The 26,892-nt window shown below is 40.4% G+C and overlaps 2 long non-coding RNA genes across 2 annotated transcripts in view; one reads left to right on the plus strand and one right to left on the minus strand.

Annotated features, from left to right (window-relative positions):
- Positions 1–26,892, minus strand: part of LOC309645550 — a 251,878-nt gene that overhangs the window by 158,134 nt on the left and 66,852 nt on the right. The gene's annotated exons all lie outside the window — the stretch shown is intronic.
- On the plus strand, positions 4,457–20,468 carry LOC309645608. The gene is made up of 2 exons (XR_014254980.1): positions 4,457–17,889; positions 18,199–20,468. It is a non-coding gene; the product is annotated as an uncharacterized lncRNA (long non-coding RNA).

A 26,892-nucleotide genomic window follows, 5' to 3' on the forward strand; every position in this document is an offset into this window, starting at 1 on the left:
TGTGTTTATTTTGTGTTCATTTTTGCAAGGTATTTTTGCTGGATATAGAATTCTTGGTTGACAGTATTTTCTTTCAGGACTTTGAATATACCACCCCACTGTCTTCTTGCCTCAGTTACTTACAAGTGAGAAGTCACTTGTTGATCTGATTGGGATTCTCTTATGTACATGATGAGTTGTTTTTCTCTTGCTGCTTTCAAGATTTTCTTTCCTGTGTTTGGCTTTTGACATTTTGGCAATGATGTATCTGAATGGGTATTTCATTGTATTTATCCTACTTAGAGTTGAGTTTCTTGTCTGTGTAGATTAACATTTTCCCTCAAATTTGGGAAATACGCAGTCATTATTATTATTACTATTATTATTTTTTTAATTTATTGTTTTATTTTTTTGGCTGCATTAGGTCTTTGTTGCTGTGCACGGGCTTTCTCTAGTTGCGGCGAGTGGGGGCTACTCTTCATTGCGGTGCGCAGGCTTCTCATTGCGGTGGCTTCTCTTGTTGTGGAGCATGGGCTCTAGGCATGCGGGCTTCAGTAGTTGCAGCACGCGGGCTCAGTACTTGTGGCTCGCAGGCTCAGTAGTTGGGGTGCACAGGCTTAGTTGCTCCGCAGCATGTGGGATCTTCCCAGACCAGGACTCAAACCCTTGTGCCCTGCGTTGGCAGGTAGATTCTTAACCACTGCACCACCAGGGAAGCCCTCAGCCATTATTTTTTTGAAAATTTTTCCCCTCTCTCTTCTCTGATTCTATGATTATGCATATGTTGGTAAGTGTTTTGGGTGCCTTTGATATTCTGCAGTTTAAATATAATATGCCTCGGTGTAGATTTTTTGGTATTCATTTTGTTTGGTATTCTCTGTATTTCCTGGATCTATGGTTTGGTGTCTGTCATTAATTTTGGAAAATTCAGTCATTATTACTTCAAATAGTTCTCCTTTTGCTCCTTCTGATATTTCTATTGTGTGTGTAATAATACATCTTTTGTAATTGTCCCACAGTTCTTTGATATTCTGTTTTGCTTCTTCTCTCTCTCTGTTTTTTTTTTTCATTCTGAATTTCAGTTGGGGAAGTTTCTATTGACGGATTTTCAAGCTCACTGATTCTTTCCTTGACTGTGTCCAGTCTACTGATGAGTCCATCAAGGGTATCCTTCATTTCTGTTAAAGTGTTTTTGATTTTTAACATTTGCCTTTGATTATTTCTTAGTGTTTCCATCTCTTTGATTACAGTACCCATCTGTTCTTGCATGTTGTCCACTTTTCCCATTAGAATCCTTAGCATATTCATCATAGTTATTTTAAATTTCCAGTCTGATAATTCCAAAATCTCTGCCATATCTGTGTCTGGTTCTGATGCTTACTTTGTCTCTTCAGACTTTTTCCCCTCTCTTGTATCACATCTTATAATTTTTTCTTGTAAGCTAGGCATAATATAAGTAATAGGAACTGAAGTAAATAGGTCTTTAGTATGAGATTTCAGACATGATTATCTGGCTAAGAGATAAGCTGTGTTTACTCTTTGCTGTAGGTGTCAGTTTCCTCTAGTGTCCTTGTTTTATTCTCCCTCTTTTCTTTGGATTTCCCTCCAAACTTCTTAAATAGAGTCTGTCTTACAGCTCTCTCACTTGCAATCCACTGTTACTAGACTGGGTGTCTGATGTGGTGGTAAGGTTTTGGAGTGGAGAGGTGATTAAATCTTTGTTTTTTCAGAAAAATTTTAGTCTTTTTTTTTTTTTTTAGTGTTTCTTTATTAATAAATAAAGAGATACTCCAATTCATTATAGTCCAGAGGTCAAACTACTTTCCCATTTTCTTGCAAAGTAAATGTGGCATGTTTGAGATTGAAGACCATGTATATTAGCCTGACGTTCATATTCTTTATGTACTTTAAAATGATTTGAGGGAAATGTACTAATTTTCCTTTTCAATAATCTTTTTCTTTATTCTTTTTCTTCAATAAACATAACTAATCTAAGAACACTTGCAGTCCTTCTACAGAAATCAATAACTTACATTTTCCATTAGTCCCTGCACTCACCAGGGTTTTAAAGTAATGAGTTGAGAATTTATTTCAGTAACATAGTCTTGATACAAATGCTGGTAGAAGAAGCCCAGTGGCTCACAGAAAACAATAATAACCAGGTTTAACATTCACCTGTCTTTTTTTCTGATTTATCATAGAATACTTATATCCAATTAATTTGATGTATATAAAATTGAATTTTTGAATTTTATTTAATTTATTTTTTATACAGCAGGTTCCTATTAGTCATCCATTTTATACACATCAATGTATACATGTCAATCCCAATCTCCCAATTAATCCCACCCCCCCCCCCGCTGCTTTCCCCCCTTGGTGTCCATACGTTTGTTCTCTACATCTGTGTCTCAGTTTCTGCCCTGCAAACCGGTTCATCTGTATGATTTTTCTAGGTTCCACATATATGTGTTAATATACGATATTTGTTTTTCTCTTTCTGACTTACTTCACTCTGTATGACAGCCTCTAGATGCATCCACGTCTCTACAAATGACCCAATTTCATTCCTTTTTATGGCTGAGTAATATTCCATTGTATATATGTACCACATCTTCTTTATCCATTCATCTGTCAATGGGCATTTAGGTTGCTTCCATGACCTGGCTATTGTAAATAGTGCTGCAGTGAACATTGGAGTGCACGTGTCTTTTTGAATTGTGGTTTTATGCCCAGTGTGGTTATATGCCCAGTAGTGGGATTGCTGGATCATATGGTAATTCTATTACCATATGGGTAATAGACAGGGTAATTCCCCCTGTCAGCCCTAAAATTGCATGCTGAATTTATCAAACACCCTATCCTTACCCATTTCCACCTTTCTTAGGAGAGAGTTGTTGTTTTACAGCGTCCATAAATTCTTTGATATGCCCCCCTTTGTTAAGGCAAGCTTAATCCCTTTCCCTTGAGTCTGGACTAGATGTAGTGACCCACTTCTAATGAGTAGAGAAAAGTGGGTGTGTCAGGGTGTGACTTCAGAGACTGGGTCATAAGCACTGCCATTTCCTGCTTGCTCTTTCACCTGCTCTTGATCACTCATGTCATGAGGGCACCCAGGAACTGGTGAGGAACTGAAGCCTTCTGCCAGGGTACAGCAAGGAACTTAGGCATCGACTAACAGCTGTGTAAGTGAGCCATCTTGGAAGTGGATTCACCAGTGCCAACCAGGCCTTCTGATGGCTGCAGTCTTGGGTGTCATTGTGTTTGCAACCTTATGAGAGACCCTGGACCAGAACCACTAGCTAAGCTGCTCCTGGATTCCTGACCTTCAGAAACTGTGTAAGATAATAAATGTTTGTGTTTTAAACTACTAACACAGCTATTTAGAAAATATCTATTACATAAGCATATTCTTTGGCACTCTTATCCTCCTATCTGTCTCTCTCTCTCTCTCACAAACACACACACACACACACACACACTCACTCACTCATATGCTTCAACTGACTTCAAAAATATTTCTTCAAATCTAATTTCTTAAATAGTATAATTTTGTCTATCTCATCACATCTTAGTGCTATTTAAGTACCATTTAGAGTTGGCAATCTGGGAAATTGCCTAAGTAATCCATACCTTGATCTGCCTCTGTTTAGGGGTAAGAGAGCAATTTAGTACAGTTTTAGCAGTGAGATTTAGGGCTTTCTTCACTGAGGTTAGAGACTGATCTTGGAAAGCGGTGGATCCAAGAACCAGAAGGAGCCCCTCTGGGTCCCAGGGTTAGCCACAGTCTTTGCTTTCTTCATACTCTGATCATCTTATCCAGAGCAAACCATGTACACCGACTAAGAAGATGAAGGCCAGCATGCAGACATAGGTGAGGATGGTATCATTTCCAATGACTTTACCCTGGTGACTGGTGTTGGAGGCTGGGTGGAGAGTGGTTTCTGAGGTGTCCATATACATTCATTCACTCAACATTTATTAAGCCCCCAGTATGTCTCAGACCCTCTTCTAGGTGCTGAGCACACAGTGGTAAGTCTACATGTTCCCTCACCTTGGAGAGCTTGTATTCTGATGGCTTTGAAGTTCAGGTCAGGACCAGCCACAACTGACTCCAGTAAACACACAATTACAGCAAAGACTCTTTGTACATCTCTCTCTCCCCACAGTCTCTATTCTTTAAATGTAACTCCATGAAAGTAGAAGTCCATGAACAAATTCTAAATAAATTGTTTTTTTATAGCGAAACAGTTTCCAAAAATGATTACAAATTCCAGAGGCTGAATATCCTGTGATGTAGCCATGCATCAGAGTATTAGTCCTGAAGTCATTTTATATAAAAGAAAGAAAACTAACGAGAGAGGAAATCCAAAACCTGAGGATACAAAAGAAGTGTCATTTGTTCAGGAAAGAAATAATGTCAGAACCATGAACACTAATAAAGATTCAGATCTTTGCAATTAAGGCTGGGCCTTCTCTTGGGGAAGTTCAGGTAGCTAAGGAAATTCTTGTTAGTTTCTTCTTTACAGTCCTAGGCAGAAGCTGAGGCCGCACAAAGCTGCCTCTCCACCTCACTACCTGTGGCAGGAACAGTAGGCTGGTGCATCAGTTAGGGCCCTGTTGCAGGAAGCAGAAACCATAAATAGAAAGATTTAAAAGAGGTCATTAAGTGTTTACAAAACTGTGGAGGCCTGCAGGAGAGCAGGCTCTAGGCTGGGCCTCTAGAAACTCCCAGAACAAGACTGTTGAACGAGCCTGCCAGGGGTGCTTCTGTCTCTGCAAGAGTCAGGAAGGCAAGGGATCAGGAGGCCACTCTGATAAGTGATCCAGGTTCAGGAAGCCATTGATGCTGCTGGGGCAAAGCCTCTTAGTAGCCGCATAGCTAATGGCCAGACTCTGGAACACACAGTTTTCTTTCTGTCATGGCTGCCACAGCTGTCTCTTGAAACCCATGAAGCTGGTCACTGGATACTGGAGTGCTGCTTCAGGAAAACTCAATGATGCCATAACCTTGCTTGCCACCAAATACCCACTATTCCAGCATCTTTTTTCATGTAGGTGTCCATGTAACACAGTTATGACCAATGAGATGTAATGGATTTCTGCATGGCATGGGTGGGATCAAGGGCTTCTAGGGAAACTTGCTTTTCTGAAAAATAGGATAGATATTTCTGGTGCTGTCTTCCCTTCTTCCTGCCTTGAGCATGAACGTGAAGGCTAGACCTGCAGAAGCCATTTTGTGACCTCTGCAGTTAGAGTCAACTTGTTTTAGAAGGAAACATTAAAAATGTACCACACTGGATGAGAACCTACTGTATAGCACAGGGAACTCTACTCAGTGCTCTGTGGTGACCTAAATGGGAAGGAAATCTGAAAAAGAGGGGATATATGTATACGTATAGATGATTCACTTTGCTGTACAGTAGAAACTAACACAACATTGTAAAGCAACTATACTCCAATAAAAATAAGAAAAAAATGCACCACCCTCGATCTCCTATTTTGAACTTCTTAGTATGTGAGACAGGAAAAAATACCTTCATTAGTTTAAGCCATTGTCAATCCAGAAAGAGTTCAGGTATTGTCAGCTGAAAGCACTCTAAACTTACATAACATCTTTCCCCTACCTCTCCCTTGTTCCTCCTTTTCCCTCTCCCTCCCTCTTCTCTCTTCTGTCTCTGAATGCTTTCTTCTGTCTGTCCATGCTTGTGGGATGGGAGAGATGGTACCCAAGAGGCCACAATGAAGGAAGACATTTCTGCAGCATATTCTGTTTTCATCGGAGGGCATTTATCTAGTGTGGACATAGCTGAATGGGCCTTTTTTAGCTCACAGGCCTCATGTAATATATCAGCTGCAGTATATCAGTCAACCTTGACTCATACCGTTGTATTTTTCCAGATGTAAGTACGGTACTGCCCCAACTGTGCCATTGTTTCTCTGGGCATTTATTAGGTTGAACCACATGAAATTGCTGATATTTGATTGTTTTAACTACAAATAGTAATAATTTCCTGTGGTGCAACCTAGTATGCATAGCCTTGGATGGTATTAGAAAACTCTGAAGCCCAAATGAAGTCAATTTATAACCCAATGAACTATTACCTTTCTCAAGTCAGTGGTTAAAAGTGATCCAGGTCTGGTTTCTCTTTCCATGTCAGCATTGGTGTTTCTTCAGGCCATCAAAAAGGTTGTCTCCCACTCCAAAAGGAACCAACGATTAGCATTTCCAGGCCACATCTTTCTCTTATTTTCATCCCAATTCAACCTGAAGCTAAATTTTACTATAGGCACAAGTAGTCTACTACTAACTCTAAGTCCAGGGATTTACACTGAATTTACCTAAGTAAACTGTGGAAAGAGAGGAGTGGGGTAGGGTATTATCATATGTGCTTTTATCTTGGAAAAGCAGCTTATTCTGGAGCCAGGTTGACTCCTATATAGTAAGTAGATCCCTTTACGAATGCAGCAGAGTACCAAAAAAAAAGGACTTTGATGTTAATGATTATGGCTCTGCCCACTGGGCATTTATCATAGGACATTAAGTATATCCATTGTTCCCTAGGTCTTGACTGACCCTAGGACAACCAGAAGGGTCAAAAATTATCATGATCTCTGACTCTGATGTCTTTCTCCAGTTACGATTCTGGGCCTCTGTGCTGTCCATATCCTTCTATCTTTTTGGTGGATTTTTAATGGCACAAGTGTTTTTCCTTGCTGAGATTTATTTTTTTTTTCCTTTGCCATCACTGCCAGTGTATCTGACAGTTACAGAAAGTACCCAGGAAAGATGTCCAGAAGTTTCACTTCAATTAACACCATTAGGTTTGTTAAGAAACGCTATTATTATTGTGACTTATAGACGTTCCCAATGGGAATTAACATTTCTGAAAGGGGTTTCTCTCTTCTTCAGAGAGATTGTGAAAAACAAAAGGTATAGCATTACTTGGAGATTGAAGAAAGGTCAAAATTCAGAAGCCATTGTTTAGTACATTGGTTAATTACTGACCTGGAGGAGTTTGTTCCAGTGACAAAACTCCTTGGACCGGTGTCATCTTTCTCAGCTTCATATCTCCTGTGCCTAGCATCGCACCTGGCACAGGGTAGTTGTGAAATAAATAGTGGTTAATTAGGTGAATGAATGAATGAATAAGATGGTATGGGATATCAAAGTTGTACAGTTAGCTCTGAGAACTTTTCCATGTTTCACAGAAGAGGGGTCTATAAGACAGACACAGCCTTTACCATTATAAAAATCCTTGTTAACACACATTTCCATAAGTTCCCAGTAAGCATATCTGTGTAGTGGGGTGGAGTAATTTACTCACACGGTAACTCTCTGGTCTTCTACATGAGCCAGGACTCAACATGTAACAGGGAGAAAATGTTCTATTTAGTTTAAAACTTAGTCTGACCTGATAATATAAGTCATGCCTTTGGCTGATAACCTTCTGGAATAATTGGACACTGTCTCCTGTTTTCATCCTTTTCCCTGCATTTTCCAGAGACAGTGACCAGGTGTATAAAAGGGAATTTTAGTGAGGGGTCCTTGGTTCCTCTTGATGTCATTCTTCCTCCCACATGAGTCCAGCAGAAGGGGTATTGACTTTTAGCCCACCTGCCTCCTGGACTTCTCTCAGGGTCTGAGGTGACAAAGGCTCTCTCTTTGACCAGGCTTTAGTCAGGCTTCTCGAAGCCCTCTTCTTAACTAGGCTTTGATGTTGGGCTTCTGTGTCTGTCCTTGTAAGGCCCACATCACCCAGTTTTAGCAAGAATCCTGCCAAGTCAATTGAGAAACAGTCTCCCACACTTTATATCTGATCACCCTTGATATCTAATCCAGTTCCTCATCCCCCACCCTTGATATCTGTTCACCCTGGTCTGCCGTCAGCAAGAATTTTGTCAAGTCAGTTGAACCAGAATCTCCTTTACCCCATGCTTCCTCTTTGGAACATCCTGACCCCCACCCTGCTCCTGGGTTATAAATGCCCACTTGTCCATGCTGTATTTGGAACTGAGCCCAGTTCTATGCTGAGGTCTCTTCCCCCCAGTGCAATATTTCTGAGCAAGACCTATTTTTGCTGCTTTACCTACTATCTGGCTCTGGCTTTTCTTTGGCGGTAGTGGTGCCGTGACTTGGATCAGATCAGATGCATCATTGGACCCCTGGACTTCTCACCTAAGCCATGACATCCAGCACTTTGAAGACTCTGTCTTCATTCCTGTCTGATTGTTCAGGGTTCAGCTCTTGAACCAGTGCCCCAGATGACAGTCCATTGACAAATTTTGGTTCTTAAGATTCTCAGTATACTCTAGAAGCTGGGTTAGAGGCCCAGGCTTCTTTCTTTGCAGGGTACCTACTGGTCTGTATGTCTTTCTTCCTGACTCTTTGTTTCGAGTAGAGATTCTTTCAATCCCTGACTCCTGGCCTTTGTTCTTTGTTTCAAATGGAAAATTCACTTTCTGATTTCCTGGGCTAGAAAATTTCTTCCTGGCTCTTTTTGTCAAGTGAGGATCCACTCCTTGACTCCTAGGTTGGAAATTTTTTTTTCCTGGATCTTTTGAAGCCTCTGTTTTCTCTGTTTGATTCTGCTTCTCCAATGGGAGCTTCTCAGTCAACTGAAACCCCCTTCTTGAATCCCATATGACTATATGTTCTGCTAACTCCTGCTTCCTTTCTTGTTGGCATGATTTTACTAAGGTTGATATGGAACTTCAGGGCCTCTTTGGGAAACTGAAGATCTCCCCAAACTGGTTCCCCCGAGACCTCTCCCTTCCCATTGTTTCCGCTCACCCTTTCTCCTTCATCACCTTCAATATTTCCTTCAGCTCCTTTGAATCCTTTGTGCCCCCCTTCAAGCCCCTCCCTCCCGCATCCTCTGTTCAACCTACCGGGCCCTCTTCCTTCTCACTTCAGCCCCTCAGGCACTTGAACTTCATGCTCCCTGCCCCCACTCGGGCTCTCAAGGGACTTGGGGATGCCCAAAAGCAATCGCATGAGGTTGAAAAGAAAAATGAAGAAGGCCAATTGGAAACAGACTGGCTATTTTATCCACTCAGACTTTGGAGACATCTAGACAGCTGCTTCATGTCGTCTCAGTCTCTCACCTAAAATGTAGTCCTGTGTCCATACGACAGGGCAAAAGATCTTAAAAATCTCCACAAATACTGGTAAAAGGATTTAACCCTCGTATTGAGTAGTTAACCTTGACTTGTTCTATCTGTCAGAAACACAGTTTAGATAAATAGAGAGTGTAAATACACCAGTGAGTTTTTGTATTACTGTGCATACCTGGCTCATGGCTAAAATTTTAGATGGAAAGGTATGAGATCTTTTTGCACCTGTATGTTTATGTATGTGTGTAAATATGTTACACATCTGTGATATTTTCCTACCTCTGGGTGGTATTACCAAATTTATAAAGTCCTGTAAAGGAGCTCTGTTTAAATCAGCTTAGAGGTAAATGAGTGTTTATGTAAATTAAATATTACCAACACTTCCAGAAATATAGGAACTAACCCAAATGCTTTTCAAGTTTTTGTGATTTGAGCAAATCTTTGAAGACTATTTTAATGCTGTTGACTGAATAAAAACAGCTATGCCTTCTGATTATCAGCACTGACTACAGTATGAGCATACATTTTTATTCTACTTGGGTTTACTGGTCAAATAGGGTAATATGATATCTACTAGATGTTTAAGATTATAAAAATTATAAATTCAATCTGAAAACAAATGTACAAGTAAAGATGGAATAAAAATGAATTGCTTGATATCCATTGCTTTATGTAAATCAAGCACAGCAGTAAAACAAACAAAAAACTCCCAAGCATTTAACTTATTTTTTCAGGTTTTTTTGTTGTTGTTGTTGTTTGTTTTTTCCCTGACACTTGCCTAACATGCGTGTGCTGTAAAAAGCGTTAACAGGGAAATAACTGGAGATGATGGCCAGCTTTGTGTAATGGTTTAATATGTCTGCCTAAAAATAGTTTCCAAAATCTTTTTTGGTAACTTACAACCTTAGAGTTATGCTAAGTTAAATAACAGATATTCATTAAACATCTCAATCATTTCTAAGTAACATAAACTGCTGAAACATTCATTACTGAACTTACATTTAAGTTTATATGCTTTTGGCTTTTACATTTTTTTTGGTATAGAGAAGCTAAATGTATTTGAGTCTGTCAACACGTTCTTTTTACCATATTAAAAAATATGAGGAAGCATGGACGTATAAAACTGTGAGATGGTATATTAAAAAAATTTGCTAGTCTATCACAGAATGCTGGTATGTGACAGGCAGTTCACAGCTGTCTACTTCCTACAATTTTTTCTGTAAAAGAAGGGTTACTAATGGTTAAAATATTATAATCAGTGTATGAAAATAAAACTACCAAAAATAATAAGGGGAACAACTTTTTAGGCAAAGTATACAAAAAAGTAGGATGTGTTTTTCATGAGGAAACTTTTGCAAGGTATGAAGCACATGTTTTCATTAAGGGAAAAATAGAATAATTTTGTCCTGAAGTGAAGTGACTGGTTGTCCCAGAGTGAGAAGGAAGATAATAAAGGAAAAAAACCTGAATGAATATACAAAGTTGTAGGAGGTTTAGAGGAAAAGTAATTTCATGTGTGGTTAAGCTGGCTGAGATTGAATGGATTTATTTATAAGGTTTTTTAAAAATGAGCTCAAAAATATAAGGATGCAAAACTAGAATCTGTTTTTCTTTCTATTAATATAACAGAGTTTTCTTGGTTTGTTGGTCTGTTCTTAATAGATCCTAAAAGATTTTTCTTTACTTTTTAAGTCATCCACCTAGGAAACAAAGATTCTCTGTCTTATCAGCATAATTTCCTGTGCCTTATGTTAACCTTATTCTTGATTATTTAAGAGAACCAAGTCTTATCACTTTAAAAAGAGCTAAGGTTTTGTTTGTTTGTTTGTTTTACAGTTTTGACAATTTTGCCTTCCCCAAATCAAATCCTAAATGAAATCTTCTTGACTCCAAACTGACTTTGAGATTTCCTAGAGGGCCCCTGGAAAGTCTCAGAGGATTTGTTCTCTCACCTTGTAAAAAGAGAGATGTTAAACTAATTTGGTTTATTTGATAGGTTGGATTATATGGAAAGGCATTGTCAAATAAGAGATGTTAACTTAGGTTATATTTGTATGGGTAAATATAAATGTAAGTATTTCAGAAATTGTATTAATTTCCTAGAAATTGGTCAGTACTCTCTGTCCATGAAATGTCCAATGTAATGTTATCAGTCATAATTCTAATAATTATTTTAAAATGTTGAGTGTCATAGAAACAACCAAATAGTCTTATTAAATTAACTCTTATCATATCTTACCCATTCTGTTTTAAGTCTTGCATCACCCACAGATAGTTTCTGTTTTGCTCTGGTTCTTCCCTGGAAGCATTTGCAATTATGTACAGGCCAGAATGCTTTGTCTTCTCAGAGTCCCTTGGAAAAGACTATGACAGGAACCTGGGCTACAGGATTCTGATGGCTTTGCTTATGTAACTTTGGAACCATACCACTGGACTGAGTCAGGATTTCTAGAACTCTAATAGAGAAACTGACAGGTTCATAAAACTGTTCACCCAAGATCAAGCAGAACAAGAATTAATTGCATGGGACTGAATGTATTGATAAAGAATGATTGTGGTTTTGGTTTGGGACATTGCTAGATTTTTAATGTTCTATATTCTGGATATAAGGAACCCCTTTCTCTTAGATTATCTATACTTGTAACAATTAGGAGATGATACTTTTGTAAACAAAAATGAAACATTTATCTTTTCTCCCTCCCTGATTCCTTCAGAATTTGCATTAATTTAATGTTTGCAGAAAGTTATCCTCATTATATTTCATTAAATAGAATAGGCAGGGTCATGTCTGGTTTTTATTTGAATACTATATTCAAAATATAAAGTCATGAGGAGATACATCATAAACAGAAAATATATGGTTAAGTCAGGAGATAGCAAAGGGAAGCTAAACATTCCCCATATCAATAAAACACCTGCCTACCTGGTTCACTTACCGTTTCCCTCCTACTTGGTGGGGAGGCTCATGGGACCTGACTTGTAAGAAACCCATTGTGGCAGCTCTTCCTCAGTTTTTAGGAATTCTTTATAGAGGGGCAACTCTTAGCGTGATCATCTGTTTCTGGAATCTTCTGTGTTCATTACATTGTGCTGTGCCTATGTGCCTTTCATCTGCTCCTGTTAAGTTGTCACTGGTTGTTTTCAACTTTTTTGGGGGGGGGGTTGATTAAACTGTTGGGTTCTTCCTAAATTCTTGCTTTCTGATCTTCATTGACTCCATTCTCTGCAACCATGGCCAGTGCCCCTGTGACATGCTTAACTGGGACTCCCTCCTAAATCTAGCATCTCTTGCTCTTTTCTGTTTGGGAAAGGAATTGAGAGAGTTGAAACCCATTCTCCCTAAGCACCAACTAAGAGCAGGACAGTGTGCCATGTATTTTACATAAAAACAACAACAGTAATATAAATAATGTATATAGTATACTAATATTGTTAATTATAATATCATTTATTACATGCCAGTCAGTAGGCTGAACATTTTATATGGTGGACCTTCAGACAGGTAGTCAAATCCTGCAGCAACCCTATTCCCTGCCGAAATTTGACTTCTACCGTAAATGCCTGGGAATCTTAGAGGGTTTTAAGCAAAGGTGACATGAGTATTATTCAACATGTAGTATTTTCTTGATGACTTTGGGACACTTATGTCACTGATTATTTTACAGTGCTCCAGGGGCTACTGGAGGTGAAGATTTGCCTTGAGTTATGTGGCCCCAGACAGCCCCCTAGTTTCCAGATGTGCATTTTATTAGATCAGGTCTGAGGATGTGCCAGAAGGAAGGAGGAGCCATAGCTCTTAGTGAGTAGAGCAACCCCAGACCTGCTCTACCTTTCTGTTCTATTAACTGTGACCCAGAAATCCAATTTAGCAGGCCCTCAATTAAATTCCATAGAAATAAACAGTTGTGAGTAGAATGAGAGTAAACTCCATTGAGGGAGAAGTCTAAAAACTTCTACTAATCAAGTGTTAAACCCTTTACTTTTTTTTTCCTTACAACAAATTTTGTTTTTATTATATCCTTGTTGTTCCTTATTTTCTGAATAATAGCACAACTCAAAAACATGAGCCTTAAATGGGAGGTGTTTTGGGCCATGAAAAATATTGAACAAATGCTAGGAGTCATTGTACTTTTCTTGTAAATTAGGCAGCTCAGTAGATGGGAAATTCAAAGAAAACAGCAATAGCATAACGCATAAGTATAATTGTCTTCAGAGGTAGTCTTTCCTGTGGGTAATTTTTCTTCCCACTATCTTTGTCCTGTTGGAGCAGAACTTCAACTTGACTCTGGAGCTTGTGAGCACATGATCCTGCATCCTACAGTTCAGTGCCCACCTGTCTGGGCAGATACAGGTCTAATGTAGATACCTTCATACACAAACAAGCCTTTTCTGGAGATGGACAGATATAAATCCCCAATCCCTCTCACAGAGGACTGGCTCTGATCAACCCACCTCTACAGGAATGCTGCTTCTGCCCCAGGACAATGTGGGGTGAGCCCTCGCAGAGTAATCCTGTCTCAGTCCCTTTATCACTTCAGGCGACCTGTTGACTCAGAGTTCGGCAACACCAGAGGAGGACTCCCTACTGGCACAGATGTGCACCAGGGCAAGGAACCCTTTATAGACCTTGGAGAAAATCTTGTCACCCCCAATGATAACATGGTACTCTCCAATACTAGGTTTAAAAATGATCATCTCATTATTCTTGGTCTGCAGCTGTAGAAGAGTCTAGAGGCATGGAGAGAGGTCAGGGCAAGCACAAAGGCACACAGTGAAGTTCTCCAGAGGTTTTTCCAGCTGTGTGGTCAAGCTCACATGAGTGTTACTAGGCCATTTAGGAAAAATAAACACCTTCCTATTCATGTCTGTGAGAGAAAGAAGTGAATACAACAATCTTCAACTAAAATGTCAACAGGAGAAATCATAAATTCAGTCTTGTATTCAGCAATCTCTAGTCTTTTCTTCCCATGGTCCCTCCCACCTTCCCTACCGCACAGACTCATATACACCAAACTTCCAACCTGTCTGAGCAAAGGCTTCTGGGAAATTGGTGAGAACAGAGACCCATAGCAGTGGCTACATATCCTTGTCCTGGGGCTGTTAGAGAAGCAGTGGTGACCAGAATAAATGTAGCACACACCATAGTGGTTGGTTATCTACGGAGCTTCTGACTTACCCACGCAGAGATTCTCATTCTTAGACCTCAGGCTATTCAGGGTTTATCTGCACCTCTGGGTGAGGATGGGGGATGGAGATCACAAATAATGTGTGAGTGATTTTCCAGGCCTGCCCCCTGGTGCCGACAGTCAGAGCTACTGGTGGGGAAGGAAGGGCTGGAAAATCAGTGGGAGTTACTTATTAAATACAAGGAACTGCCAGAGCTCCACCCCACTGTGACCCAGATTCTGGTGCTGGGAAGAGAGTGGTGTGGAGCTGCGGTGTTACAGATGAGATGAGGGGCCATGCTGGCCACATCAGGAGGGCTTGACTCCACCCTCCAGGGGCCCCTCTGCTGATGGCTATGTGCTCTGCTGGGAGCTCCTGAGCCACGTGGGTGGGAGGGGGTGTCTCCCTGAGCTTGGGCCTCTCATGGGCTGTGGGTGCAGGGCCTTTTCTTCTTTTTGTTGTTCTGTGAAGTAGTCTGTTTGTGGGACATTCTGGAATTCTGGTTTCTGCTGTAGACACTGAATCCACTCCTCCCCTACTAAAGCAATATCATATGCCAGCACTTTGCTACAGAGATTCAGAGCAATGGAGGACACTGACTCTGGTTTCTGAAGAATTGTCCTGACTCATCGTTCATCTGTCCCTCTTCCTTTCCCCTTTCTCATGACCCTTTCCCTCCCAGACCCTCATTCACTATCCTCAGAGATGTCAGAATCTGATAGTTTTGTTTTCTTCTGCCTCCAGCCTCTCAAAGTGAGGTTCAATGTCTATCTGTGGCAATACTGCCTTCACATCCATTCAGGTGTGCACTCACTACACACAATTTTTGTGAACATCTCTTGTGTGCCATGCAGTACTTAGGTTTTGCAGATAAGAGAGTGACTTTTTTGATGGGCTACATCCAGTGACCTCCATCTCTTTTGTAGTTAAACCATCATGTATTGGAGTTACAATAACTTAACCTTGCTCTCCTCTCCATATTTCAAACTGAAATTCCTTAAACACAGACATTATTCCATCTATTCCACTTTTAATCCCATTAAACTGCTCTTCATCTTATTTTGGTTGTTCTCCTCCTGCCCACTCCCCTTTTGTTTTGGTCAGCACTTCATCCCCTTTACTTCATCTTGCTCCCAACCTCTGGGACTGATTGCCCTGATTTAGTAACCACCATCCAGAAGCCTTTTTTTCCTTCTGTTCGAATCCTCTGAGCTGGCCAGACCCTAATTGCCACTTCCTGGAAGCTGTTCTCCACATTGTCATTCCTCTGACAACCTTGGTGAGGTTTAGAGTTGGAGTTGGGCTTAAGTTACCTTTTGCATCTTGAATGAAATGCAGGCTCATTATCCTGGGGTCTAGAACCATTCACAGTTCTTTCCCAATCTACTGGTCTTGTCTTACTTCTTCCACAAATCCCACTGTGCACTCAACCTCTTCTACTTGTGGATACATGCCCTGAGTCTCTCCTTTAAATCCTTTGTTTCATTCTCTTCTCTGTAACCGAAGTAGCTTTCAGGCATATCTGTTTCTTAAAACCCCAGTTCTTAAAAGTCTACCTTATATGCCATTTTCTTCTTGAAGTCTCTCCTGATCTGATAAGACGGGATGTTTCCATCTTCTGAATGTCATAGTGATGAAGGGCAAAGATTTTGGACAAATTTGGATTCCAAATCCAGCTCACTTATTTTCTAAATTTGGAAACTTAAGCAGGCATTCAAACTTTTGAACCTGTAGCTCCTCATGTGAGGACAGTAATATAACTGCCCTCCTTTGTGGGGTTTTAGTGGGTAGTAAATGCACGTAGTGCTTTTTATAGAGTAAGTTCTTGAAAAATCATTATTATGACATTTTCTGGTATTACAATGTTGTCTCACAGTTATTTGTATATTAATCTGAACATCCTTACAAAACCTTACAAAAGATTCTATTTTATCCTTCTTGTCTCTGGATCCCACCCATCATCTAGCACTTCCTCGTGTATGTTAGGGACTCATTAGATATTTCTTGAACTAAACAAGCAGTAATGCAAATTTGTAGAATTAAAAAAAATAGTGAAGAGACAATTAAGAGAAAAGAAGGGAAAATACTGAGTCAAGCACCTTGTTATGCTTATTCCCATGGATTAAAGATTCTTATCAGAGTTCAGAGAATATAGCAGATGCCTGATACTTACAATTTCTCATTGTAGATCAACAAATTACCAGTGTAGTTTGTGAAGAACACCCCAAACAAATAAGGTTCTTCCTTTTCCTCTCTTTAACTCTTTCCTTACTGAAAGATTTAGAGTTAAATCCATTATATGGGACCCAGCAAAGAAGACACTCACACTCAGAGGAGGGTATAAGTGGGGAACAGTGGTGACCAAGTGCAAATGTAGAGGGCCGAGTAGTGACCATTTGTATTGCAGGGAGCAGGAGCCAGTCCAGGGACTGGGAGCTGGAGTAGGGTGAGGAGAACATCTGTGCAGGTGAGGGAAGTGGTAGGAAGGGACGTTGGCTACACACAAGGGAAGTGATGAAATAAGAAAGTATATTAAGGATAATGGGCATCTGATTTCTTACTGTTGGAAAAGAATTGCCAATGCGAAAATGTGGAAAACCTGAATATATCCTGTAGTGTTAGATGGAAATTAGAGGTATTGCTGTGAGCTCATGGTTTTCAGTGTGAGTGTGTGTGTGTGTGTGTGCACACATGCATGCGCCCAAAGCTGTTTCCAATGTAAGTGCCTGGAAACAGATCCGGACCTTGCCATCTACATACTGTATATCAGTAAAAAGAACCAGGGATGCTTGAGGAAATTGCTAATTCCGTGTCTGAGGCAGGGAAGGTACAAGAGAGAGCCTAGACTATTTTTTATTTATTTTTGCCAGAAAGGAAGGAAATCATCAAAGAATAATGTCGACCTGTCCAAAGGACACCAAAGCCAGCTTGAAGGGGATCCCACAGGAAATAATTTAATAATCAATATAAACTGAAAGTAATTATAACCCATTGAATAAAACAGTAAACAATGAAACTAAAATGATATAGATGAATAATTGTTTGATTAAAAACAGGATATTTAGATAGTTTCAAACTACCTCCCTGAAAAATATTAATTTAAAAGAGAAAGAGTAACTTCAACGTAGAGAATCTTGACTTCTACCACCTTAAGCAATCCAACTGTACATCATTAGAGGTGGGATAATTCAGAACCATGTGCCTCTTGATAGCGTGCAGTGAAAGAACACAGCATCACTTCTGTCCTGCCAAAGATCCGTAACCTGAGTCTAATCATGAGAAGACATTAGACAAATTAAACTTTAGGGACTTTTGTTTTTCTCTCTCTCTTTTTTTAACATCTTTATTGGAGTATAATTGCTTTACAATGGTGTGTTAGTTTCTGCTTTATAACAAAGTGAATCAGCTATACATATACATATATCCCCATATCTCCTCCCTCTTGCGTCTCCCTCCCACCCTCCCTATCCCACACCTCTAGATGAGTCACAGATAACTGAGCTGATCTCCCTGTTTTATGTGACTGCTAACTTTAGGGACTTTTAACAAAATACCTGACCCGTAATCTTTGGAAATATCCAGGATATGAAAGACAAGGAATGACTGAGAAACTTTTCTAGATTAAAGAAGGTTAATAGGGCTTCCCTGGTGGCGCGGTGGTTGAGAGTCTGCCTGCCAATGCAGGAGACACGGGTTCGGGCCCTGGGCTGGGAAGATCCCACATGCCACGGAGCAACTGGGCCCGTGAGCCACAATTACTGAGCCTGCGCATCTGGAGCCTGTGCTCCGCAACAAGAGAGGCCGCGATAGTGAGAGGCCCGCGCACCGTGATGAAGAGTGGCCCCCTCTTGCCACAACTAGAGAAAGCCCTCGCACAGAAACGAAGACCCAACACAGCCATAAAATAAAAAATAAATAAATTAATTAAAAAAAAAGAAGGTTAATAAAGCATGCCAATAAATGCAAAGCTTGAATCTGAGCTGGATGTATGGTTGGGATACCTGACAAAGCACTGAATGGGATCTGAGGATTGGATGATGGTGATGAGTCAATGTTACTTTCCTGATTGGGATGATTGCTTTGTGGTATGTAGGTGAATGTCTTTGTTTGTAGGGAATACTACAGTATTTGAAGGTGATGAGCCCTGTGTCAACAACTTACTCTAAAAGTTCAAGAAAAAAGTTCTTTATATTGCACCTTCAAGTTTTCTGTAAATTTCAGGGAAAAAAAGGGATTTAGAGAGAAAAAGTGGTATTCAGTCCTGCCTGGGAAGCAGACGAGCCGCAGTAAAAAGGAAAGTAAGAGAAATTATTTGGGACGTGGAAAAAATGGGGATGAACATTTGCAGATATTTCTAGATGGACATGCGTATTGGGTGATCAGTCACTCGAAGAGACTAGTTTCTTTGGGAAGTAATGTTCTTGATCAGGCGGAAGGAGGAGAGGTAAGGTGGGGGGCGTGTCTAATCCTCCTCTTGCTCTTCCTTTTCTAGAATAAGTTATCCTTTCTCAGGACCCTGGATGAAAACATTACTGGGTCAGGAAGAATCAAAGAAGGAATAGGGTATTCTCCATTTCAGAAGGGGAAGCATTGGAATTGTGATGTGCAAAACTGAATTCTGGGTCTTAATTTCTGTTTCCTGCTTGTAGGTGTTGAGGTGAGAGATAGTGGTTCTTGACTCAGTGTTTTTGTAGTTTTATTGTGCCGTGTAATAGAATTTCCTTTTTCTTAGGAAACTCTCACATAAGTATTTAAGAGTGTAGGGGCATGGTGTGTCCAACTTACTCTCAACTTAATTTGGTTAGAAATGATGAGGGAAATGGGGCAAAATATAAACACTTGGTGAATCCAGGAAAAGGGTATGTAGGAGTTCCTTATATTATACTTGCAACTTTTCTATAAGTTCAAAATCTTGTTAAAATAAAAATGTCAAAAAAGTGTGGGGGAAAGGGAATCAGTAATGGCATTGCCTCTGTCAGAGCTGAGAGAAACCTAGGCTAGGAGAAAGCAGAGATGTTGGAGATAACTAAAGAATTTATGAATGTGCTTCAGATAACTTGTAAAGTCAAGGGTTATGCAAGATATCAAGGCCACTATAAACTTAGGGAAAGACTGAAACAAGAGGTTACTGGATTTGAAGCATAAGGTAGAATAGGATTTGGGGCTACTCAAGAATTCCTTATTCTGACTTCCACTGCAATGCTCTGGAGGTTTAAGGACATTTAACTGGATAGAAACAGACACCATAGTTGAGATGACTGCTTGAATCTGATCCTGGTGTGTGTGTGTGTGTATGTGTGTATTAAATCAGAGTGCATAATTCTAGGCTGATGAAATGGCCTTCTACCATATGGTGTAAAGAGGAAGTAAAAGTACATTAAAGACTTTACACCATTCTATAACTTCCATGAAGGAAAGAGAGGAATAAGCATAGATCAAATGGAAACATTAAAACATAATTTGCTACAGTCTTGGAAGAATCTTAAAGGATTCTCAGGGGAAAGGGACTTGGATCAGTCAACAGGAGTGGGCATGGGGCAAAGATAGGGAACTCTAGATGCCAGGAACATGCCATACCCGTTGGAAAGTCTCCCAGAAGGGATCTAACTACTAATACCCAGGCTAAGAAAATCTATCTTGCTAAAATGGAATTTATTAACAAACGTGTGTCCTTGGGAAATACTGGATTTATTTACATAAGTGCCCTTTCTTGGAAACACTATAGAGGCTAGTCCTCTGTCTTCTAAAGTCCAGTATAGGGATAGAGAAGCCATCTGAGAAGATGGTTTCAGGATCACAAAGCACTAACCACTTCGAAAAATAAAGAAATCCCCTTTTTAGTAAGATCCCCTGACACTTGTCTGGAATCTGACTATACTGGTTCCCTTGAGACACTCAGGAAGTTTTGAGGAAAAGAGACCCAGGAGATCAGGGCTAGTCAACATGGCTTTTCCTTGGAGATTCCTCTCAAACCTGGGCCCCCTACATTGGGAGCGTGGGGACTTAGCAACTGGACACCAGGGAAGTCCCGGTTTTTTTGTTTTTGTAGATGCTTTCAGTTTAGTTTTGCAAGGTACTGGGGATACCTGTATGTCTTTCTAACTTAAGCAAGCTCTAGTCCCTTGTGCTCCTGCAGATCTTTTGGGCCAGGATCTGGAGTTCTGGGGTGAGAAACTACAAAGTTATGCCAATTGGGCTCATGTCTTGGGGGGAAACAAAAAAGAACACAGCCTAGCAGATTCTTTCCCATCCTATGATCAAGTGTTTTTCTTTCTCTGGCTTCTTCAAATACCTATAATATTCACAAATTTTTAAACAGTCCCTGGCATCTTGCAATTTGTGTTTCAAGGTCTCTGGAGAAGAGGCAATAGAGTTTTGTTTGTTCGTTTTCTGCAGGAGTAATTCTCCTGTAATATCATTTTTCAGGAGATTGACCCAAGTTGCATATTTTAAATTCTTTCCCTTTCCTTAACAGATTCACTCAGATTTAAATAACATACATGCATGCACCGAGCATAGGAGCACTTCAATACATAAGGCAAATTCTAAGAGCCATAAAAGAGGAAATCGACAGTAACACAATAATTGTAGGGGACTTTAACACCCCACTTTCATCAATGGACAGATCATCCAAAATGAAAATAAATAAGGAAACACAAGCTTTAAATGACACATTAAACAAGATGGACTTAACTGATATTTATAGGACATTCCATCCAAAAACAACAGAATACACTTTCTTCTCAAGTGCTCATAGAACATACTCCAGGATAGATCATATCTTGGGTCACAAATCAAGCCTTGGTAAATTTAAGAAAATTGAAATCGTATCAAATATCTTTTCCTACCACAACACTATGAGACTAGATATCAATTATAGGGAAAAAAAACGTAAAAAATACCAACACATGGAGACTAAACAATATGCTACCAAATAACCAAGAGATCACTTAAGAAATCAAAGAAGAAATCAAAAAATACCTAGAAACAAATGACAATGAAAACGTGAAAACCTAAAACCTATGGGATGCAGCAAAAGCAGTTCTAAGAGGGAAGTTTATAGCAGTACAGTCCTACCTCAAGAAACAAGAAAAATCTCAAACAACCTAACCTTACACCTAAAGCAATTAGAGAAAGAAGAACAAAAACACCCTAAAGTTAGCAGAAGGAAAGAAATCATAAAGATCAGATCAGAAATAAATGAAAAAGAAATGAAGGAAATGATAGCAAAGATCAGCAAAACTAAAAGCTGGTTCTTTGAGAAGATAAACAAAATTGATAAACCATTAGCCAGACTCATCAAGAAAAAAAGGGAGAAGACTCAAATCAATAGAATTAGAAATGAAAAAGGAGAAGTAACAACTGACACTGCAGAAATACAAAGGATCATGAGAGATTACTACAAGCAACTGTATGCCAACAAAATGGGGAGGGGGGAGAAGATGGCGGAAGAGTAAGACGCGGAGATCACCTTCCTTCCCACAGATACAGTAGAAATACATCTACACGTAGAACAACTCCTACAGAACACCTACTGAACGCTGGCAGAAAACGTCAGACCTCCCAAAAGGCAAGAAACTCCCCATGTACTTGGATAGGGCAAAAGAAAAAAGACATGACAGAGACAAAAGAATAGGGATGGGACCTGCACCAGTGGGAGGGAGCCGTGAAGGAGGAAAGGTTTCCACGCACTAGGAAGCCCCTTCACGGGCGGAGACTGCGGGTGGCGGAGGGGGGAGCTTCGGAGACGCGGAGGAGAGCGCAGCCACAGGGGTGTGGCGGGCAAAGCGGAGAGACTCCCGCACAGAGGCTCGGCGCTGACCAGCACTCACCAGCCCGAGAGGCTTGTCTGCTCACCCGCCAGGGAGGGCGGGGCTGGGAGCTGAGGTTCGGGCTTTGGTTGGATCGCAGGGAGAGGACTGGGGTTGGCGGCGTGAACACAGCCTGAAGGGGTTAGTGCACCACAGCTGGCTGGGAGGGAGACCGGGAAAAAGTCTGCAGCTGCCGAAGAGGGAAGAGACTTTTTCTTGCCCTTTGTTTCGCGGCGTGAAAGGAGAGGGGATTCAGAGCGCCGCCTAAACGAACTCCAGAGACGGGTGAGATGGGCGCGAGCAGCGGTAATCAGCGCGGGTCCCAGATATGGGCATGAGACGCTAAGGCTGCTGCTGCCGCCACCAAAAAGCCTGTGTGCGAGCACAGGTCACTCTCCACACCGCAACTCCCGGGAGCCTGTGCAGCCTGCCACCGCCAGGCTCCCGTGATCCAGGGACAACTTCTCCGGGAGAACGCACGGCACACCCCGGGCTGGTGCAACGTCACGCCGGACTCTGCCGCCGCAGGCTCGCCCTGCCTCCTCTGTACGGCTCCCTCCCCCGGCCTGAGTGAGCCAGAGCTCCCGAAGCAGCTGCTCCTTTAACCCCGTTCTGTCTGGGCAGGGAAAAGACGCCCTCAGGCGACCTACACGAAGAGGCGGGTCCAAATCCAAAGCTGAAGCCCGGGAGCTGTGCGAATAAAGAAGAGAAAGGGAAATCTCTCCCAGCAGCCACAGAAGCAGCGGATTAAAACTCCACAAACAACTTGATGTGCCTGCATCTGTTGAATACCTGAATAGACAACGAATCATCCCAAGTTCAGGAGGTGGACTTTGGGAGCAGGATATATTAATTTTTCCCCTTTTCCTTTTTTTGTGAGTGTATATGTATATGCTTTTGGGTGAGATTTTGTCTGTATAGCTCTACTTTATAATAGCTTTATTTTACTTCACTATATTCTATCCTCTTTCTTTCTTTCTATTTTTTCTCCCTTTTACTCTGAGCCGTGTGGATGAAAGGCTCTTGGTGCTCCAGCCAGGCATCAGGGCCATGCCCCTGAGGGGGAAGAGCCAACTTCAGGACACTGGTCCACAAGAGACCTCCCAGCTCCACGTAATACCAAACGGCAAAAATCTCTCAGAGATCTCCATCTCAATATCAAGACCCAGCTTCACTCAATGACCAGCAAGCTACAGCACTGGACACCCTATGCCAAACAACTAGCAAGACAGGAACACAGCCCCATCCATTAGCAGAGAGGCTGCCTAAAATCATAATAAGGCCACAGACACCCCAAAATACACCACCAGAAGTGGACGTGCCCACCAGAAAGACAAGATCCAGCCTCATCCACCAGAACTCAGGCACTAGTTCCCTCCACCAGGAAGCCTACACAACCCACTGAACCAACCTTAGCCACTGGGGACAGCTACCAAAAACAATGGGAACTACGAACCTGCAGCCTGTGAAAAGGAGACCCCAAACACAGTAAGATAAGCAAAATGAGATGACAGAAAAACACACAGCAGATGAAGGAGCAGGGTCAAAACACACCAGACCTAATAAATGAAGAGGAAATAGGTAGTCTACCTGAAAAAGAATTCAGAATAATGATAGTAAGGATGATCCAAAATCTTGGAAATAGAATAGACAAAATGCAAGAAACTTTTAACAAAGATGTAGAAGAACTAAAGAGGAACCAAGCAATGATGATAAACACAATAAATGAAATTAAAAATACTCTAGATGGGATCAATAGCAGAATAACTGAGGCAGAAGGAAGGATAAGTGACCTGGAAGATAAAATGGTGGAAATAACTACTGCAGAGCAGGATAAAGAAAAAAGAATGAAAATAACTGAGGACAGTCTCAGAGACCTCTGGGACAACATTAAACGCACCAACATGCGAATTATAGGGGTCCCAGAAGAAGAAGAGAAAAAGAAAGGGACTGAGAAAATATTTGAAGAGATTATAGTTGAAAACTTCCCTAATATGGGAAAGGAAATAGTTAATCAAGTCCTGGAAGCACAGAGAGTCCCATACAGGATAAATCCAAGGAGAAACATGCCAAGACACATATTAATCAAACTGTCAAAAATTAAATATAAAGAAAACATATTAAAAGCAGCAAGGGAAAAACAACAAATAACACACAAGGGAATCCCCATAAGGTTAACAGCTGATCTTTCAGCAGAAACTCTGAAAGCCAGAAGGGAGTGGCAGGATATACTTAAAGTCATGAAGGAGAAAAACCTACAGCCAAGGTTACTCTACCCAGCAAGGATCTCATTCAGATGTGATGGAGAAATTAAAACCTTTACAGACAAGCAAAAGCTGAGAGAGTTCAGCACCACCAAACCAGCTTTACAACAAATGCTAAAGGAATTTCTCTAGGCAAGAAACACAAGAGAAGGAAAACACCTACAATAACAAACCCAAAACATTTAAGAAAATGGGAATAGGAACATACATATCGATAATTACCTTAAATGTAAATGGATTCAATTCTCCCACCAAAAGACACAGGCTGGCTCAATGGATACAGAAACAAGACCCATATATATGCTGTCTACAAGACACCCACTTCAGACCTAGAGACACATACAGACTGAAAGTGAGGGGATGGAAAAAGATATTCCATGCAAATGGAAATCAAAAGAAAGCTGGAGTAGCAATTCTCATATCAGACGAAATAGACTTTAAAATAAAGACTATTACAAGAGACAAAGAAGGACACTATATAATGATCAAGGGATCGATCCAAGAGGAAGGTATAACAATTGTAAATATTTATGCACCCAACATAGGAGCACCTCAATACATAAGGCAAATGCTAACAGCCATAAAAGGGGAAATCAACAGCAACACAATCATAGTAGGGGACTTTAACACCCCACTTTCACCAATGGACAGATCATCCAAAATGAAAATAAATAAGGAAACACAAGCTTTAAATGATACATTAAACAAGATGGACTTAATTGATATTTAAAGGACATTCCACCCAAAAAAAACAGAATACACATTTTTCTCAAGTGCTCATGGAACATTCTCCAGGATAGATCATATCTTGGGTCACAACTCAAGTCTTGGTAAATTTAAGAAAATTGAAATCGTATCAAGTACCTTTTCTGACCACAACGCTATGAGACTAGACATCAATTACAGGAAAAGTTCTGTAAAAAATACAAACACATGGAGGCTACACAATACACTACTTAATAACGAAGTGATCACTGAAGAAATCAAAGGGGAAATCAAAAAATACGTAGAAACAAATGACAAGGGAGACACGACAACCCAAAACCTATGGGACTCAGTAAAAGCAGTGCTAAGAGGGAAGTTTATAGCAATACAGGCCTACCTCAAGAAACAGGAAACATCTCGAATAAACAACCTAACCTTGCACCTAAAGCAATTAGAGAAAGAAGAACAAAAAAACCCCAAAGCTAGCAGAAGGAAAGAAATCATAAAGATCAGGGCAAAAATAAATGAAAAAGAAATTAAGGAAACAATAGCAAAAATCAATGAAACTAAAAGCTGGTTCTTCAAGAAGATAAACAAAATTGATAAACCATTAGCCAGACTCATCAATAGAAAAAGGGAGAAGACTCAAATCAATAGAATTAGAAATGAAAAAGGAGAAGTAACCACTGACACTGCAGAAATACAAAAGATCATGAGGAATTACTACAAGCAACTCTATGCCAATAAAATGGACAACCTGGAAGAAATGGACAGATTCTTAGAAATGCACAACCTGCTGAGACTGAAGCAGGAAGAAATAGAAAATATGAACAGACCAATCACAAGTACTGAAATTGAAACTGTGATTAAAAACCTTCCAACAAACAAAAGCCCAGGACCAGATGGCTTCACAGGTGAATTCTATCAAACATTTAGAGAAGAGCTAACACCTATCCTTCTCAAACTCTTCCAAAATATTGCAGAGGGAGGAACACTCCGCAACTCATTCTATGAGGCCACCATCACCCTGATACCAAAACCAGACAAAGATGTCACAAAGAAAGAAAACTAGAGACCAATATCACTGATGAACATAGATGCAAATATCCTCAACAAAATTCTAGCAAACAGAATCCAGCAGCACATTAAAAGGATCATACACCATGATCAGGTGGGGTTTATCCCACGAATGCAGGGATTCTTCAATATAGGCAAATCAATCAACATGATACACCATATTAACAAATTGAAGGAGAAAAACCATATGATCATCTCAATAGATGCAGAGAAAGCTTTCGACAAAATTCAACACCCATTTATGATAAAAGCCCTGCAGAAAGTAGGCATAGAGGGAACTTTCCTCAACATAATAAAGGCCATATATGACAAACCCACAGCCAACATCGTCCTCAATGGTGAAAAACTGAAACCATTTCCACTAAGATCAGGAACAAGACAAGGTTGCCCACTCTCACCACTATTATTCAACATAGTTTTGGAAGTGTTAGCCACAGCAATCAGAGAAGAAAAAGAAATAAAAGGAATCCAAATCGGAAAAGAAGAAGTTAAGCTGTCACTGTTTGCAGATGACATGATACTATACATAGAGAATCCTAAAGATGCTACCAGAAAACTCCTAGAGCTAATCAATGAATTTGGTAAAGTAGCAGGATACAAAATTAATGCACAGAAATCTCTTGCATTCCTATACACTAATGGTAAAAAATCTGTAAGTGAAATTAAGAAAACACTCCCATTTACCATTGCAACAAAAAGAATAAAATATCTAGGAATAAACCTACCTAAGGAGACAAAAGACCTGTATGCAGAAAATTATAAGACACTGATGAAAG

The sequence above is a fragment of the Balaenoptera physalus genome (genome assembly GCF_965194825.1).
Source record: "Balaenoptera physalus genome assembly, chromosome: 1".
NCBI lineage: Eukaryota > Metazoa > Chordata > Mammalia > Artiodactyla > Balaenopteridae > Balaenoptera > Balaenoptera physalus.